The sequence below is a fragment of the Hypanus sabinus genome, chromosome X2 (assembly GCF_030144855.1).
Source record: "Hypanus sabinus isolate sHypSab1 chromosome X2, sHypSab1.hap1, whole genome shotgun sequence".
Classification (NCBI taxonomy): Eukaryota; Metazoa; Chordata; class Chondrichthyes; order Myliobatiformes; family Dasyatidae; genus Hypanus; species Hypanus sabinus.
The window spans coordinates 27452833-27469806 of record NC_082739.1 but is presented as its reverse complement, the minus strand read 5'-3'; the positions used below and the strand labels follow the sequence as shown (position 1 = coordinate 27469806).

General features: G+C 43.6%; 1 pseudogene; it reads right to left on the bottom strand.

Moving 5' to 3' along the window:
- Positions 1-308: 308 nt before the first annotated feature.
- LOC132385307 (WD repeat-containing protein 1-A-like) lies at positions 309-1968 on the bottom strand (annotated as a pseudogene).
- Positions 1969-16974: the final 15006 nt, after the last annotated feature.

Below are 16974 nucleotides of genomic sequence, written 5' to 3'. Positions count from 1 at the left end.
TGAAACTTATTGAATATTGAAAGGTGGAGGTAGAGTGAAGAGGATGTTTCCTTTTTTTTTGAATTCTTAAAGCATTAAAAAGTTTATTAGGTATTTTTCTGATCTGGAGAACAGTTGAGGCAATAAATGAGCAGTACAGATTTCAAAGGCAAAAGAAATAACATACAATATACAGTAGCTGCACTTGCATCAATTCCAATCACACATTATCTTGCCACTAAACAGAAATATTCTTCAATTGTAGTTTGACACTGCCAATTTAATTCAATACGTCATGGATCTGGTCTTCAACAAAAAAAAAGCTGCAAGTAGGGGTGATAGGAATAAAAATAAGGCTGTTGCCTCTGGAATATTGAACATACAAGACTAAACTCCAGAGATTATGTTAACAAGTGCTTTATGCGTGCAAATTTATTTCTGCTAAAGCTTTCCAAACATAGTATATTAGAATTGAGATTGTGATGTGGGCCCACTGGGCAAAGAAATATTTTGCTCCATACTAAGTTTCTACAGCAGCAACCCTAGTCCTTGAAATTCTAGGCACCCTCCCAAAATACACCAGCTTGTTCAGTTGTAGGTGATGGTCCACTGCTTTACAGAGGCATCATGGGATGTTGTCACCAAAGTATGTTCATCTATCCAAGCAACACAGGCAACATGATACAATTGATCAGAATCTGGGATTTTGATTTTTCTAGTTGAATCCTCCAGATTCCAAACAAAGACCAATCCATCCATTCCACCAGTTGCAAAGTGCTCATTGTCTGGAGACCATCCGATACAGATAATTTTAGCATGATGGCCATAGAATTCATCTGCTTGCTTATAATCATCTCCAACCATGAATGTTGTTACTTTATTTCCAAACAGACAGCAAGGGTTGCACCATCACGTGAATAAGATAGATAAATAACAAGTGCTCTGCTATCAAGCTCCAAAACTTATTCATTTCTCTGCAATGTGTTTCCTTCAATAGAATATAGGTGTAGAATATACGTGTACTTTGCTGAATTGACTTGCAAGTGTCCCTTGATAACACAGAGAGGTTTGTTGGGATTTGCTGTATCCAGATAGTTGATATATCCAGAAAGTGAAATACTCAGCAGATATTTTGGGTGCCACATGCAACCTAATTGTTGGTCCAGTATATCAGATCCCATGTTAAATGTTGTCACTGCAGTTTAACAGTCTTATCACCAGAGGCAGAAAGGAGATATTTTTCATCATCACTCCAACTAATAGCATATATACCTCATATATACCTCCACTGTGGGCCTCATCGTGTCCAAGAGAACTTAACTGAGTTGCATCTTTCCCATCATAGAGAAAAATCTTCCCATCCGCACCAGCTGAAGCAAGCAATTTTCCCTTAGGAGAGTATTGCACACAGTTAACGAACTTTGAGTGGCTATTGATTGTAAACTTGAACTTCACAGCATATGCTTCATAGAACACACAGCAATAATCATCACTACCAGTCACAGCATGGAATGGGTGACTTGGTTTAAGAGAGATGCTGTTTATGACTTTGCTATGTCCTGTCACGTTCCCAGATGAAGTTCCTGATTCCCATTGTAAGACTACAGCATTCTTCTCCTTGCCTTCTCCAGCAACTCCAACCCATTGATTATCTGAAGACCAACATATATCTTTGATTGTGCCACAGAATGGTTGGTATTCATATTTGACCAAATGTTCCTTCTGGGTAGTATCCCAAATTTTAATTTTTCCAGAAAAATCTCCTGAAGCAATGTAATATCAACTGGGTGAATACTGGGCAACTTGAACTTGATGAGCATGTTCAGTAAATATATCTGCAATTCCTGGATTCTCAATGTTCCTTACGATGACACTTTTCTTATTGGTGTAAAGAAAGTTGATTCCTTTAGGATCACTTCCAAGAACTTTTGAAACACCTCTTTCCACTTGAGGGAGGCATGCAAACATTTTACTCAGCTCGCAAGGCATTGTCACACGATCAGCCACTCGCCGACCCGGAACACAGCGGAAGGGAAGAGAAGCGCAAACGGCCGCTAACACGCTCCTTTACTCTGCAACAACCACTCCACTCCACTCCATGTCGCTGGCCGGCTTTCCCTCCCCGCAAGTTTGCAGAGTGGGGAGCGAGCGCACACCAAACCCAGGAACAAGCGCTCCAAGAGGATGTTTCCTATGGTGGGGGACTCCGGCACCAGAGGGCACAGCCTCAGAATAGGAGGACATTCATTTAGAATGGAGATGAGGAGCAACAATGCCTTCCTAGCTCTAAGAGAAATAAAAGCCAAGATGTGCAAATCAGGTGTCTCCAAGATAATATCTTTTCCTCCAACAATACCGAATAAGGCAGTCAAAGGGTTTGGTTTAAACTTTACTTTAGAAAGTACAGAAAAAGTTTGAAATCCTTCCAATATTCTTTAAGACTCGGGCATGTCCAGAACATATGAATTAATGAAGCCTCTCCATTGTTACATCTATCACAATAGGGAAATATCTCCGAATAAAAACGAGACAGCTTATGTTTAGTCATGTTGGGCATTGTTGCTTAGGTGGAAGGATGTTGCTCAGCCTACTTATGCTCAATGTCTAAGCAATGTTATGTCATGCTTAAATTTAGAGGTTTGTTGTTCAATTTCTGAATCAAGACAAGACTTTCTAACATTGTGGGGAGCTTTTCTGAATTATTTTCAAAATCTTTGATTTGTTGTCAAGTACAGATGTTGGCTAATAATATGTTTTACTAGACGGTAAGGAATTTCCTATTTTCTTTCATTACCAAAGAGCTTTTCTTGGTAGTGGGTTCAGATTTCTTTTGTATAATAAAATTATGACTTTTCAATATTACGATTCAATTTAATTTACATGAATATGGGGTAACAAAACAATAAGTGTGATTCAAATATATTGTAATTGATATATAATATATATCCTCCTGTACTCTGTATTCTTTTTTGTAAGAAATCAATAAAAATATTGAAAAAGAAAAGAAAGGATGGAAATGAGGAGAATTTCTTTATCCAGAGGGTGGTGAATCTGTGGAATTAATTGTGCAGGTGGAGGGCTGTGGAGTCCGGGTCATTGGGTATATTGAAGGCAGAGGTTGACAGATTGTTGATCACTCAGAGCGTGAAAGGTTACAGGGAGAAGGCAGGAGATTGGGTTTGAGAGGGAAAATAGATCAGCCATGATGAAATGGTGGCAGACTCGATGGGCTGAATGGCCCATTCTGCTCCTATCTCTAATGGTCTTGTACTGATAAATACAATACCGCTATTGGCTGGGGTTGGGAACGTAACAGCAAGATCCCACCCGAGTCTATTACTTCCATACAACAGTGAGTTAGGTAAGAACTAACCTCTTATAAAAGTACTTTCACAGAATTAACTGTATCTCCTAAAGATAAGTCAATGTGACACTTACTAAATTCTTTTCAGTGGGTTCAGAACACTTTGTAGTGGCAAAGTCGATCAGCCCTCATCGTAGAAATAGATCCGCAGAGGGTCACAGGAAGTCACCAAGACGTAGAGCCTGAGGTCAGACTTGAAACCATCCAAAATGAAGGGCTGCACAAGTAGAGGGAGATTTAACATGCGGTGAGGTTCAAAGATTTCACTTAATATCAAAGTATGTATGCAGTATACAACTCTGAGATTCATCTTCTCCAGATAGCCACAAAACAAAGAAAAAACATGGAGGTTGTTGAAAGAGAAAGATCAAACCCATGTACCCACCCCCCTGCAGAAAAAAGAACAGCAACACAATCATCAACCCCTCCCAAATCCCTGACCCCTGCACAAAACTCAAGAACATCAACTCCCAAATCCCCCCACCACCCTCTGCCCGCTCAAATACAAAACAGGAAAGAATGGGCAAAAACCCAGAATATAAAATCCATCAGACTGACAAAGTCCAGAGTCCACAAACCCAACGGTCCAGTCCACAAACCCAACAGTCCAGCCCATGAACCCAATAGTCCAGTCCACGAACCCAACGATCCAGTTCATGAACGCAACAGTTCACATGAACTACCGGTACACCTCTTCCACCCTACTCTCCTCTTCCACCTCTTCCCACACTACTCTCACTCCACTCCACTCCACACTTCACCCCCAACCACCCTCCGCCGTTCTGGGAAGATCTTTCTGAATCATGGTCTTTCCTTCTTCCCTAAAAAGAATTTGAGAATTGAAACAAGGATTACCTGAGGTGCTTCCTCAACTCTCACCGTTCACACATCATCTGTAAGATTATTTATTGATCCACAAAACAAACAACTCACTGTCTGACAGAGAACAAGACGAGGAAGCAGGTCGAATCTTGACACCACTCTACTGGTGGAGATACCCTGTCATACCCATGGAACACCTAAATCTAACCAGCAGCCACAGGCCAGTAATACAGCAAATCATATCAGTGTCAGCTACGGTAACTGGACGTTCACTTTAAAGACATTAATCTTTGAAAGGATCCCACAGGGTAATTCCAAGCCTAATTCCAACTAGGCCTAAAAATATGGATTGGCTCCATAAAGATAGAACATTGAGAATAGGATTACTCCCTGTTAATTTACCCGGACTGAGGACCCCTGCACACCCTGATACGAAAGAGATCACGGAAAACTACACAAAGTAGGGATGGCCTACTTTGAACTCAAATACTGTTCTATATTCTAAGTTCCAGGTTGATGCTGGAGGCTTCCCAGATGGAATACAAGGTACTTGCTCATCCTCCATCCTGAAGGTGGCCTCACCGAGGCTGTAGATTATCAACGGACGAACGGATGAAATGGGCTACAGGTTACACGCGGAGTCAAAGGGAACTGCACATACTCACCACTGGATTGCTTGCAGTTGGAAAGATTAATCCATATTCATCTGAAATAGGAAAGATGCAGAGAGATAGACACATCCACAAGAACACTGCCTCAAAGCAAAAAGGCAACTGTAGTTACTTAAACCTCGTATCTTTCTTCATAAAATACCCCACGTCTTTCCCATCTACAACGGCCGATGTCCTCCACAATATCAGACATCTTTTTTTAAAGTTAGCGCGGAGAGCAAATAACTTCAGCAACTGACTTCAGCTGCCAATCTTCAGATCTGAGTATGGACTGTAGAGTAAACTGAAAATGCAGCTCCAAACAATGGGTCCCTAAGAAGCATGAGGCACACTAATTGGAAAAGAAGACACAGCTGATGTACATTCATCATGTGGCTGCAAAGAGGAAAGGGGTGAAGGTTGTGTGTAGTTCAAGAGAAGCATTATAAGGGCATTGGGACTAAATAAATAGTTCTGTTACCTTTCACCTTTTAACATGGGTGCTGTAATGTGAGATCAGAGAATCTCTCTCTTTCTCTCTCCCCATTTCCCTCTCCTCTCTTTCTCCCGTCCCCCTCCTTCCCTATCTCCCCCTCTCCCCTCATTCCACTCTCTCTCCGTTTCCCCTCCCTCTCTCTCTTTCCTTGCCTCTCCCACACCCTCTGCCGTCTCCCTCTCTCACCGTCTCTATTTCCATCTCCTCTCTCTCACCTTTCTCCCTTTCTCCTTCTCTCCCTCATTCCCTCCCTCCCCCACCTCTCTCTCTGCCTTTCTCCCTCTCCCTCATTCCCTGTCTTTCTTCCTCTCCCCCTCTCTTCCCCCCACCCACTGGTTCATATTGCAATATTCTAACACAGACAGGTAATTGTCCTGACTTCAAATGGTGGAGTAGTGGTCCTCCCATCACGGTACAGCATCGGTCAGCACAGCGCATTACAGTGCCGGTGACAACGGGTTTATATTCCCTTCGCTCCCCCGTAAGGAGTTTGTACCTTCTCCTCCTCCGGTTTCCTCTCACACTCCCAATGTCCTATCGCTTGGTCGGTTGGCGGGTTGTTGTGGGTGACTCTGTGTTTGGGCCAGGATTAAATCGGGAGGATTGCAAGGCATTGCGGCTCGAAAGGGCCTATTGCGCGCTGTCGCCTAAACGCAGTGACACCCGCGCGCCGGGGATCACTGGCTGGCGTCGCGCGGCCGGCCGGCGGGAAATGCCGTTGGTACCGGCCTGGAGCGTGGACACTGCACGAGCGCGCGCACCCTGCCGCGCTCTCCGGACTGCAACTGCCGCGGCCCCGGCACGGAGACCTCCGGCCCTAACCTTGTTCTCTCACGAAGAAAATATGCGCTGTGTTAGATCCAAACGTTGCTTAAAGTGTTATGATGCTATTGACTTATGTGAGTTATAATTGACATCACTATATTCATGCGAGGAAAATATTCGCTGTGTGTTAGATCCAAACGTTACTTCAAGCTTTATGATGCTATTGACTTATGTCAGTTATAATTGACTTATCACTATATTCCTGCGAGGAAAATATGCGCTGTGTGTTTCATTCGTTAGATAAACCCTTTCAGAAACGAAATCGAGTGTATCAGCTACTTATAAGTGACTTATCGTTGACTTATCACCTATATTCCGGTCGTAATCAATCCCGCCCTCCCCTGTCGGCCAATCCGCAAGAATATTGTCAATATTAAAATATTCGCTGTGTGTTAGATCCATAGCCTTTCATGCTGCTGAAAGATCAGAGAGAGATCTCCTGGTCAAACCACAAACCTCCCCAATCCCCTCCTCCACACAAAGACTGATAGATCGTCCACACGGAAACTTCAGACTAAACAACAAACCTCAAACCGCCCCAATTCCCTCCCCCACACAAAAACTAACAGATCTTCCATAGTGAAATGTCAGATTGACCATCAAACCCCAAACCACCCCAATCCCCTCACTTACACAATAACTAACAGATCGACCACACGGAAACATCAGGTTAAATATCAGTCGCCAAAACCCCCCAATCCCCTCACTCACAGAAATATTAACAGATCATCCACACGGAAACATCAGATTAAACATTAAACCCAACCCCACCCCCACATCCCCTCCCTCACACAAAAACTAACAGATCTTCCACACGGAAACATCAGGTTAAATATCAGTCGCCAAAACCCCCCAATCCCCTCACTCACACAAAAACTAACAAATCATGCACAGGGAAATGTCAGATTAAACATCAAACAACCCCCAATCTCCACCCCCACACAAAAACTGACAGATTGTCCACACGGAAATGTCAGATTAAACTTCAAACCACAAACCTATCCAATCCCCTCCCTCACACAAAAACTGATAGATCGTCCACAGGGAAATGTCAGATTGACCATCAAACAACACCCAATCCCCTCCTCCACACAAAAACTGACAGATCGTCCACACGTACACTTCAGACTAAACAACAAACCTCAAACAGCCCCCAATTCCCTCCCTCACACAAAAACTAACACGTCATCCACAGGGAAATGTCAGATTCAACATCAAAAAACCCCCAATCTCCACCCCCACACAAAAACTGACAGATCGTCCACACAGAAATGTCAGATTAAACTTCAAACCACAAACCTCCCCAATCCCCTCCCTCACACAAAGACTAATAGATCGTCCACACGGAAACGTCAGATATAGTGCTTATTTTTGCACTATATCAATGTCCTTCATTTTGAAAAAAAAACAAAAACAAATCGTCAACACAGAAACGTCAGATTAACGATCTAACTCCAAACTCGCGACAATCCCCTCCGTTATATCGAACTCCAAACACCATCCAAACTCCTCCCTCAGACAAAAACTAACAGATCATCGACACGGAAACGTCACATTAAACATCGAATCCAAACCCCACACATCCCCTCCCTCACACAATGAGGGAGATTGGCCACACGGAAACGTCAGGTTAAACATCAAACTCCAAACTTCCTCTAATCATCTCCATTATACAAAAACTGACCGATCATCCACACGGAAACGTCATATTGAATAACAAACCCCTCACCCCCCAATCTCCTCCCTCACACAAAAACTAACAAATCCTCCACAGGGAGATGTCAGATTGAACATCAAATCCCAAACCCCCCAATATCTTCCCTGACACCAAAACTAACATGTCGTCCACAGGGAAACGTCGGATTGAACAGCAAACCTCCCTAATCACCTCTCTAACACAAGAAAGAACAGATCGTCGACATGGAAACATCAGATTAATGATCAAACTCCAAACACCCTACAATCCCTCCGTTATACAAAAACTGTCCAATCATCCACACGGAAACATTAGATTGAACATCAAACCCCCAACACCCCAGTACCCTCCATCACACACAAACTAACATGTCGTCCACACGGAAACGTCGGATTGAACAGCAAACCTCCCTAATCACCTCCCTAACACAAGAAAGAACAGATCGTCGACATGGAAACATCAGATTAATGATCAAACTCCAAACGCCCTACAATCCCTCCGTTATACAAAAACTGTCCAATCATCCACACGGAAACATTAGATTGAACATCAAACCCCCAACACCCCAGTACCCTCCATCACACACAAACTAACATGTCGTCCACAGGGAAACATCAGATTGAACATGAAAACCACTCCCTCAAACAAAAACTAACAGATCGTCCCCACAGAAATGTCAGATTGAACATCAAAACCACTCTCTCAAACAAAATCTAACAGATCGTTCACACAGACACGTCAGATTGAACATTGAACCCCAAAGCCCCGAATGTCCTCCCTCATAAAAACTAACAGATCGTCCACACGGAAATGTCAGATTGAACATCAAACACCAAAACCCCCTCCTCAATCCCCTCCTTCACACAAAACTAACAAATTGTCCACAGAGAAACACCAGATTGAACATTAAACCTCCCCAGTCCCCTCCCTCAGACAAACACTAACAGATCGTCCACACGGAAATGTCAGATTGAACATCAAACCCCAAACCCCCCAGTCCCCTTCACTCACACAAGAACTAACAGATCGTCCACACAGAAATGTCAGATTAAATATCAAACCCCAAACCACTCCAATTCCCTCCCCCACACAAATGCTAACAGATCATTCACACGGAAATTTCAGATTAAACCTTAAACCCCAATACCACCCCCCCACTCCCCTCCCTCCCACAAAACCTAACATTGTCCACATGGAAACGTCAGGTTAAACATCAAACCCTAAACCGCCCCAATCCTCTCCCTCAGACAAACACTAACGGATCGGCCATAGGAAACATCAGGTTAAACACCAAACCCCAATCCCCCCCACACAGTAAAACTAACACATTGTCCACTCGGAATCATCAAATTAAACATGAAACACCCCGGTCCCCTCCCTCATGAAAAACTAATAGATTGTCTTTATCTCTGCTCCCAAGGGTCGACCTTCTATTCTGAGGATAAATGTAAGAACTCGACTTGGATTCGGTAGAGACTGGCCTACAAACACCGCCTGTCCACCATCCGCCCACAACACTGCTGCCAGTGGCCGCACAACACCCATGCAATACCGGGTTGCTTGCCATTTATTTGGTAGTTTCCTCCTCTTCCTCATCTTCTTGGCTCGTGCTTTACGGACATCTCAGAAAATTAATGTGTCAGTTTGGAGACAGTCTGGCGGCCTCTCGCAGTCAACTTCCTTTTCGCTGGCTTCCTTGTCAGTCCCCGAGCTCCCTTTTTGAAGACCCTCCTTTGAGGACCCTTCGGACACAGCCTTCAGGGAGCCTTTCATGCTGCTGAAAGATCAGAGAGAGAGAGAAAATCTCCTCATCAGACCTGAGTTTTCCGAGCGGTCCTCCCTTGAGAAAAGACTGACAGAGCCCTGACAGGATTGTTGACGAGCCACCCACTGTCACAGCTAAACTCCGTTGTTGGGGTGGGGGTTGGAATTCATCTGCACCAAGCACATGCACTCAACCCTGAGGTTACACATGAAGCGGGCCTTAGGCCTGGCAGTTTGCCCCTGTGGCTTTGGGATTTGGGAGTTTCGAGGGGCGAGGACAAGACACGATAACTGTGAACAGAATTTCAGGAGTTTGACTGTTGAGCCCCGTTGGACAACAGAACGGGCATTTTATGCTCTGCCTTCACCCAGCGACCTGGGCCTCAGCGTTCCGTCCCCAGTGGATTGAAGACGATGTTCCCGTCAGAGCAAGGCTGCCGGACTCCGAAGCAGAGGCTGCAGTTCCAGGTTATTCTCGGTCATCATGCCGATCGGCGTCGCGGGTTAAGCAGGAGGCGGTGCACAGAAAGGATCATCTATCATTCTAATATGACAGAAATGACAGACACGCCCAATCCTCTGCCTCACAAAAAAGAACAGATCCTGCACACAGACACGCCAGATTAAACATCAAACACCACCCCCCTATCCCTTCCCCCAGACAAAAATTAACCGATCATCCACACGAAAACGTCAGATTAAACATCAAACACCAAAACCCTCTCCCCAATCCCCACCCCCACACAAAAACTAACAGATTGTCCAAACGGAAACGTCAGATTTGCCATCAAACCCCAAACCCCGCATCCCCTCCCTCACACTAAAGCTAACAGATCATCCACACGGAAACTTCAGACTGAACATCAAACCCCAAACCCCCCACTAATTCCCTTCCTCACACACAAAACTGACAGATCATGCACAGGGAAACATCAGATTGAACATCAAACACCCACCAATCTTCTCCCCCACACAAAAACTAACAGATCATCCACACGGAAACTTCAGACTAAACAACAAACCTCAAACAGCCCCCAGTTCCCTTCCTCACACAAAAACTAACAAATCATGCACAGGGAAATGTCAGATTCAACATCAAACAACCCCCAATCTCCACCCCAACACAAAAACTGACAGATCGTCCACACAGAAACTTCAGACTGAACATCAAACACCCACCAATCTTCTCCCCCACACAAAAACTAACAGATCATCCACACGGAAACTTCAGACTATGATGCACCATCAATAACTCGCACTGAGACGTAAGGCGAGAAATCGGCTTTTATTGACTGGAAGAAGGAACCAGGAGTGAGTGTCTATCATACAATGTCTTGGAGACTGAGGCCGAGCGTCAGGCCGCAGATCTCCTTTATACAGGGGCCTGTGGGAGGAGCCACAGGAGCAGTCAGCAGGGGCGTGTCCCGACAGGCACATAGTTCACCACAGACTAAACAACAAACCTCAAACAGCCCCCAGTTCCCTTCCTCACACAAAAACTAACAAATCATGCACAGGGAAATGTCAGATTCAACATCAAACAACCCCCAATCTCCACCCCCACACAAAAACTGACAGATCGTCCACACAGAAATGTCAGATTAAACTTCAAACCACAAACCTCCCCAATCCCCTCCTCCACACAAAGACTAATAGATCGTCCACACGGAAACTTCAGACTAAACAACAAACCTCAAACCGCCCCCAGTTCCCTCCCTCACACAAAAACTAACAGATCTTCCATAGTGAAATGTCAGATTGACCATCAAACCCCAAACCACCCCAATCCCCTCACTTACACAATAACTAACAGATTGACCACACGGAAACATCAGGTTAAATATCAGTCGCCAAAACCCCCCAATCCCCTCACTCACAGAAATATTAACAGATCATGCACAGGGAAATGTCAGATTGACCAGCAACCCCAAACCTCTCCAATCCCCTCCCTCACACAAAAACTAACATCGTCCACACAGAAATGTCAGATTGAACATCAAAACCACTCTCTCAAACAAAATCTAACAGATCATTTACACAGAGATGTGAGATTGAACATCGAACCCCAAAGCCCCGAATGTCCTCCCTCATAAAAACATCGTCCACACAGAAATGTGAGAATGAATATCAAACCCCAAAACCCTTAATCCCTTCCTCACACAAAAACTAACAGATCGATCACACGGAAATGCCAGATTGAACATCAAAACCCAAAACCCCCAATTCCCACCCTCACACATAAACTAACAGATCGATCACGCGGAAACATCAGACTGAAAATCAAACCTTGAACACGCCCCAATCTCCTCCATTACACAAAAGCTAAGAAATCGTCTACATGGAAACGTCAGATTAACGATGAAATGCAAAACCCTCCCCCCAATCCCCTCCCACACACAAAAACTAACATATCGTCCACACGGAAACATCAGATTAAACATCAAACCCAAACCCCCCCCACATCCCCTCCCTCACACAATGACTAACAGATTGGCCACAAGGAAATGTCAGATTAATGATCAAACGCCAAACCCCCTCCAATCCTCTCAGTTATACAAAAACTGACCAATTATCCACACGGAAATGTCAGATTGAACATCAAACAACCCCCAATCTCCACCCCCACACAAAAACTGACAGATCATCCACACAGAAATGTCAGATTAAACTTCAAACCACAAACCTCCCCAATCCCCTCCTCCACACAAAGACTAATAGATCGTCCACACGGAAACATCAGATTAAACATCAAACCCAAACCCCACCCCCCACATCCCCTCCCTCACACAATGACTAACAGATCATCCACAAGGAAATGTCAGATTAACGATCAAACGCCTCCCTAACACAAAAACTAACGTTGTCTACAAGGAAATATCAGATTGAACATCAAACCTTGACAGTTTTCCTCTGCAGGCCTCAATAGCTGACAAAGGATTGATAGCCCAATTGGAAAAGTCTAAAAACAGCTGGATAAATCTTACATTAAAGGTATGGCAGAAGGTGGCTAATTCATGTGGAATTAATAACACATTAAAACTTTTCAGATGGTGTACATATGATACTGAATTTTTTCCCAACAGAGTAGATAAAAGATTTGAACTATGGATAAAGAATGGTCTTACATCCTATCTCTCATTTACACAGAAAAGAGTATTAAAGTCTCCAATCCTTACAGGACAAACATGGCCTAGAACATAATGACTTTTTTTTTAGGTACCTTCAAATACGACATTATGTTACCCAGAGTTGTAGATATACAGATTTATCAACATTAGAATTAGAATTTTTCAAGATTCTGAATTCGGCTTACAGTTCAATGCCAAGTAAATCAATTTTTCGATTATACGATGTACTCTTACATGCTAAAAATGAAAACACATTGTATATTAAAGAGAAGTGGGAGAAAGAAGTGAGGTTGGTACTTTCAGAGGAGGTTTGGGGGAAAATATGCAGCTTTCAGTGGTCTTCGACTAACTCTTTGATTTGGAGAGAACATTGTTGGAAAAATATTATAAGATACTTCCAGACCCCATATCATGAAAAATACAAAGATACAAGCATGACGTGTTGGAGAAGGTGTGGCTCCGAGGAGGCAAATCATTTCCATATTTTCTGGGATTGCCCTAAATTAAGTTTATATTGCAAAGGTATTCATAGAACTTTAGGTCAGGTATTTAAGACCCAGATACCTCTGAACTTTGAGACACTCTATTTGGGACATGTACTGTTTTTGGATCAGAAGAAAGACAAAGTTGCTACAGATCCTCTTAGTGGCAAGTAAAAAAATCAATCATCAGAAAGTGGCTAAATCCAATACACATGCAGTAGAAGATTGGCATGAAATTATTTTGGAAATATTTAAAATGGAAAAGATGACTTACTCTGTGAGAATTCAAAAAGAAAAATGTAATCAAATTTGGAATAAATGGATTGAATTTATAACCCCAAAGCGAGCAGACTTTGGATGACTCTCCTAATGATTTATACTGCTTTTCTCATCAACACAATAATATTGCTAATGTAAGCACCCTTGGTTCGATTGTTTGCTGTTTTTTTATATAAATAGGCAATTAACAGAAGTAAAGGAAAAGATTTGGGAAAGGGGAAAAATATGAAAAAATTAAGTAAATAAGTACATAGGGATTGGATAACAACACACACACACAAAATGCTGGTGGAACACAGCAGGCCAGGTAGCACCTATAGGGAGAAGCGTTGTCGATGTTTCGGGCCAAGACCTGACGAAGGGTCTTGGCCCGAAACATCGACAACGCTTCTCCCTATAGATGTTGCCTGGCCTGCTGTGTTCCACCAGCATTTTGTGTGTGTGTTGTTGTTTGAATTTCCAGCATCTGCAGATTTCCTCATGTTAGGGATTGGATAATTATGTTTGGAGGTTGGACGTTTAATCTGACATTTCCTTGTAGACAATGTTAGTTTTTGTGTGAGGGAGGGGATTGGGGGTCTTGGGATTTGATATTCAATCTGACATTTCTATGTGAACGATCTGTTAGTTTTTGTGTGAGGGAGGTATTTTGATGTTCAATCTGACGCTTCCCTGTGGACGATCTGTTAGTTTGTGTGTGAAGGAGGGGATTGAGGGGGTTAGAGGTTTGATGTTCAATATGACAATTTTTGACACGGAAACATCGGATTAAACACCAAACCCAAACCCCCTACATCCCCTCCCTAACACAAAAACAAACAGATTGTCCACAAGGAAACATTAGATTACACCCCAAATCCAATCCACCCCCCCCCCATCCCTACCCTCACACAAAAACTTACAGATCATCCACACGGAAACGTCAGATTGAACATCAAACCCCCTCCAATCCTCTCCGTTATACAAAAACTGTCTGATCGTCCACATGGAAACGTCAGATTGAACATCAAACTCCTAACCCCCAATCCCCTCATTCACACACAAACAAACAGATCATCCACACGGAAACATCAGATTAATGATCAAACTCCAAACCCCCAACAATTCCCTGGGTTATGCAAAAACTGTCCAATCAGCCACATGGAAACGTCAGGTTGAACATTAAAACCACACCCTCACACAAAAACTAACAGATCGTCCACACAGAAACGTTAGATTAAACATCAAACCAAAACCACCCCCATTCCCCTCCCTCGTACAAAAACTAACAGATCATCCATATGGAAACATCAGATGGAGCATCAATCCCCAAATCCCCCATTCCCCACCTTCACACAAAAACTAACCTATCGTTCACACGGAAACCTCACATTGAACATCAAACCTCCCCAATCTCCTCCCTCACACAAAAACTAACATGTTGTCCACACAGAAATGACAGATTGAACATCAAACCTTTGCAATCCCTCCATAACACAAAAACTAACAGATTGTCCATACTGAAACATCAGATTAAACATCAAACTCAAACCTACCCCATTCCCTCCCTCACACAAAAATGTACAGATCGTCCAAAAAGAAACGTCAGATTAAACATCAAACCCCGAACACACCCCAAACTGCTCCCGCACACAAAAACTAAGAAATTGTCCACACGGAAACGTCAGATTAAATATCAAACACAAAATCACCCAATCCCCACCCTTACTCAAAAACTAACATGTTGTGCACAGGGAAACATCAGATTGAACATCAAACCCCAAACCCCCCCAAACCCCCCAATCCCCCCCCTCATACAAAAACTAACAGATCCTCTAATGGAAACGGCAGATGGAACATCAAAACTCCTCCCTCACAGAAAAACTAACTGATCGTCCACAGGGAAACCTCAGATTGAACACCAAACCCCAAACACACCCCAATTTCCTCCCTCACACAAAAACTAACAGATTGTCCACAGGGAAACGTCAGATTAAACATCAAACCACCCATCCCTTCCCCAATCTCCCCCACACAAAAACTGTAGTAGAAGTGATTTGGACATTTCATTTATCATCTTTGGTTAATGTGTTCGTCAATTGCTGGGATTTAATGTTACTGCTAACAGATTTTACTACCCCACCCTGGTGGTTTTTCCGATCATGGGAGTTATATGATTTTTCCATCTGTGTTCCAGCAAGTTGGGCACACTGTCTATTGTCCACCCCTTCGTTGTATCACAGCATCAGCATTGACCCTATCCCTGATCATCTGTACCCCTGTTCTCTCTCCTCTACAAGAGCAGACTTGGGCTGAATGGCCTAATTCTGCTGTTTACTGTCTGTGCAAACGTCTCGGGCACCTGTATATAGCTGGGGTACCTAAGATATCTGCACACAGTACTGTGTTTGTCAACGTGGAGCAGAGATCGTGCTTTTAAATCCTGCGGGATCAAAGGGACGTTGGGAATTTTGCACGTGGAATACCGCCATAGGGGTGTGAGGACGGGTGGAAGAGATGGTGTGTCGGGCGGGGGTGGGGGGTAAACTGACACACCCAGCCCTGAGACACCAGGCAAGATCACTTGATTCCAAACAATTGGTTTATCGATCATTACGGAATGTCTCTCCGATGCTTCCCGATCCCTTCCTTTTCCCAACCATGATTCCCCTCTCCCTGCCCCCCTTCCGAGTCTCAGTCCACAATAGACACCCACATTGGAATCAGGTTGATCATCACTCACATATGTCATGAAATTTGTCTTATTTTGTGTGGCTACAGTGCAGTGCAATAAATAAAATTACTGCAGTGCTCCTCAAAAGTTTTATGCTCCCTAGCTGTGTATGTATATACTGTACATCTTGTGTGTTGTAAGGTCTGTTGTTCTCAATGTTATAAACTCTGTCTGTTTCCTAGTCCCAACTTTTTGACTGAATAGCCAGCGAATGGTTAATGTCAGGTTTTCATGAAATCCTGTCTGTCACCATTCTCCATCGTAAATGCTGGTCTGCTGCAGTATTTCTAGCTGTTTTACAGTTTGATCCCTGCAATTTCTCTTTCATTCCCTTTCATGTCACTTGTGTGTGAATTTCTTTCTTTGCACAGACTGATCCAAGTCGGTCTCATTCTCTTGCATGATAAATGAGAGTCAGATTTGATTAATTTTTTTTAAAAGCAATCCCTGTGTTCAGATCTCCAGCTTTCATCCCTGGATGACGGATTTACTGGCTTTGTGGACGATACAAAGACAGGTGGTGGGGGCTGGTGGTGTTGAGGAAGCAGGGAGTAGCAGGAGGACTTGGACAGATTAGAAGAACGGGAAAACAAGCATCGGATGGAATGCAGTGTCGGAAAGCGTACAGACATATACTTTAGTAGACGGAGTAAAGGCATGGGCTATTTTCGAAACACGGAGAAAATTTTAAAAACCTGTGATACAGAGGGACTTGGGAGTCCTCGCGCAGGATTCCTAAAGGTTAAGTTGCTGGATAAGTCAGTGGGGAGGAAGGC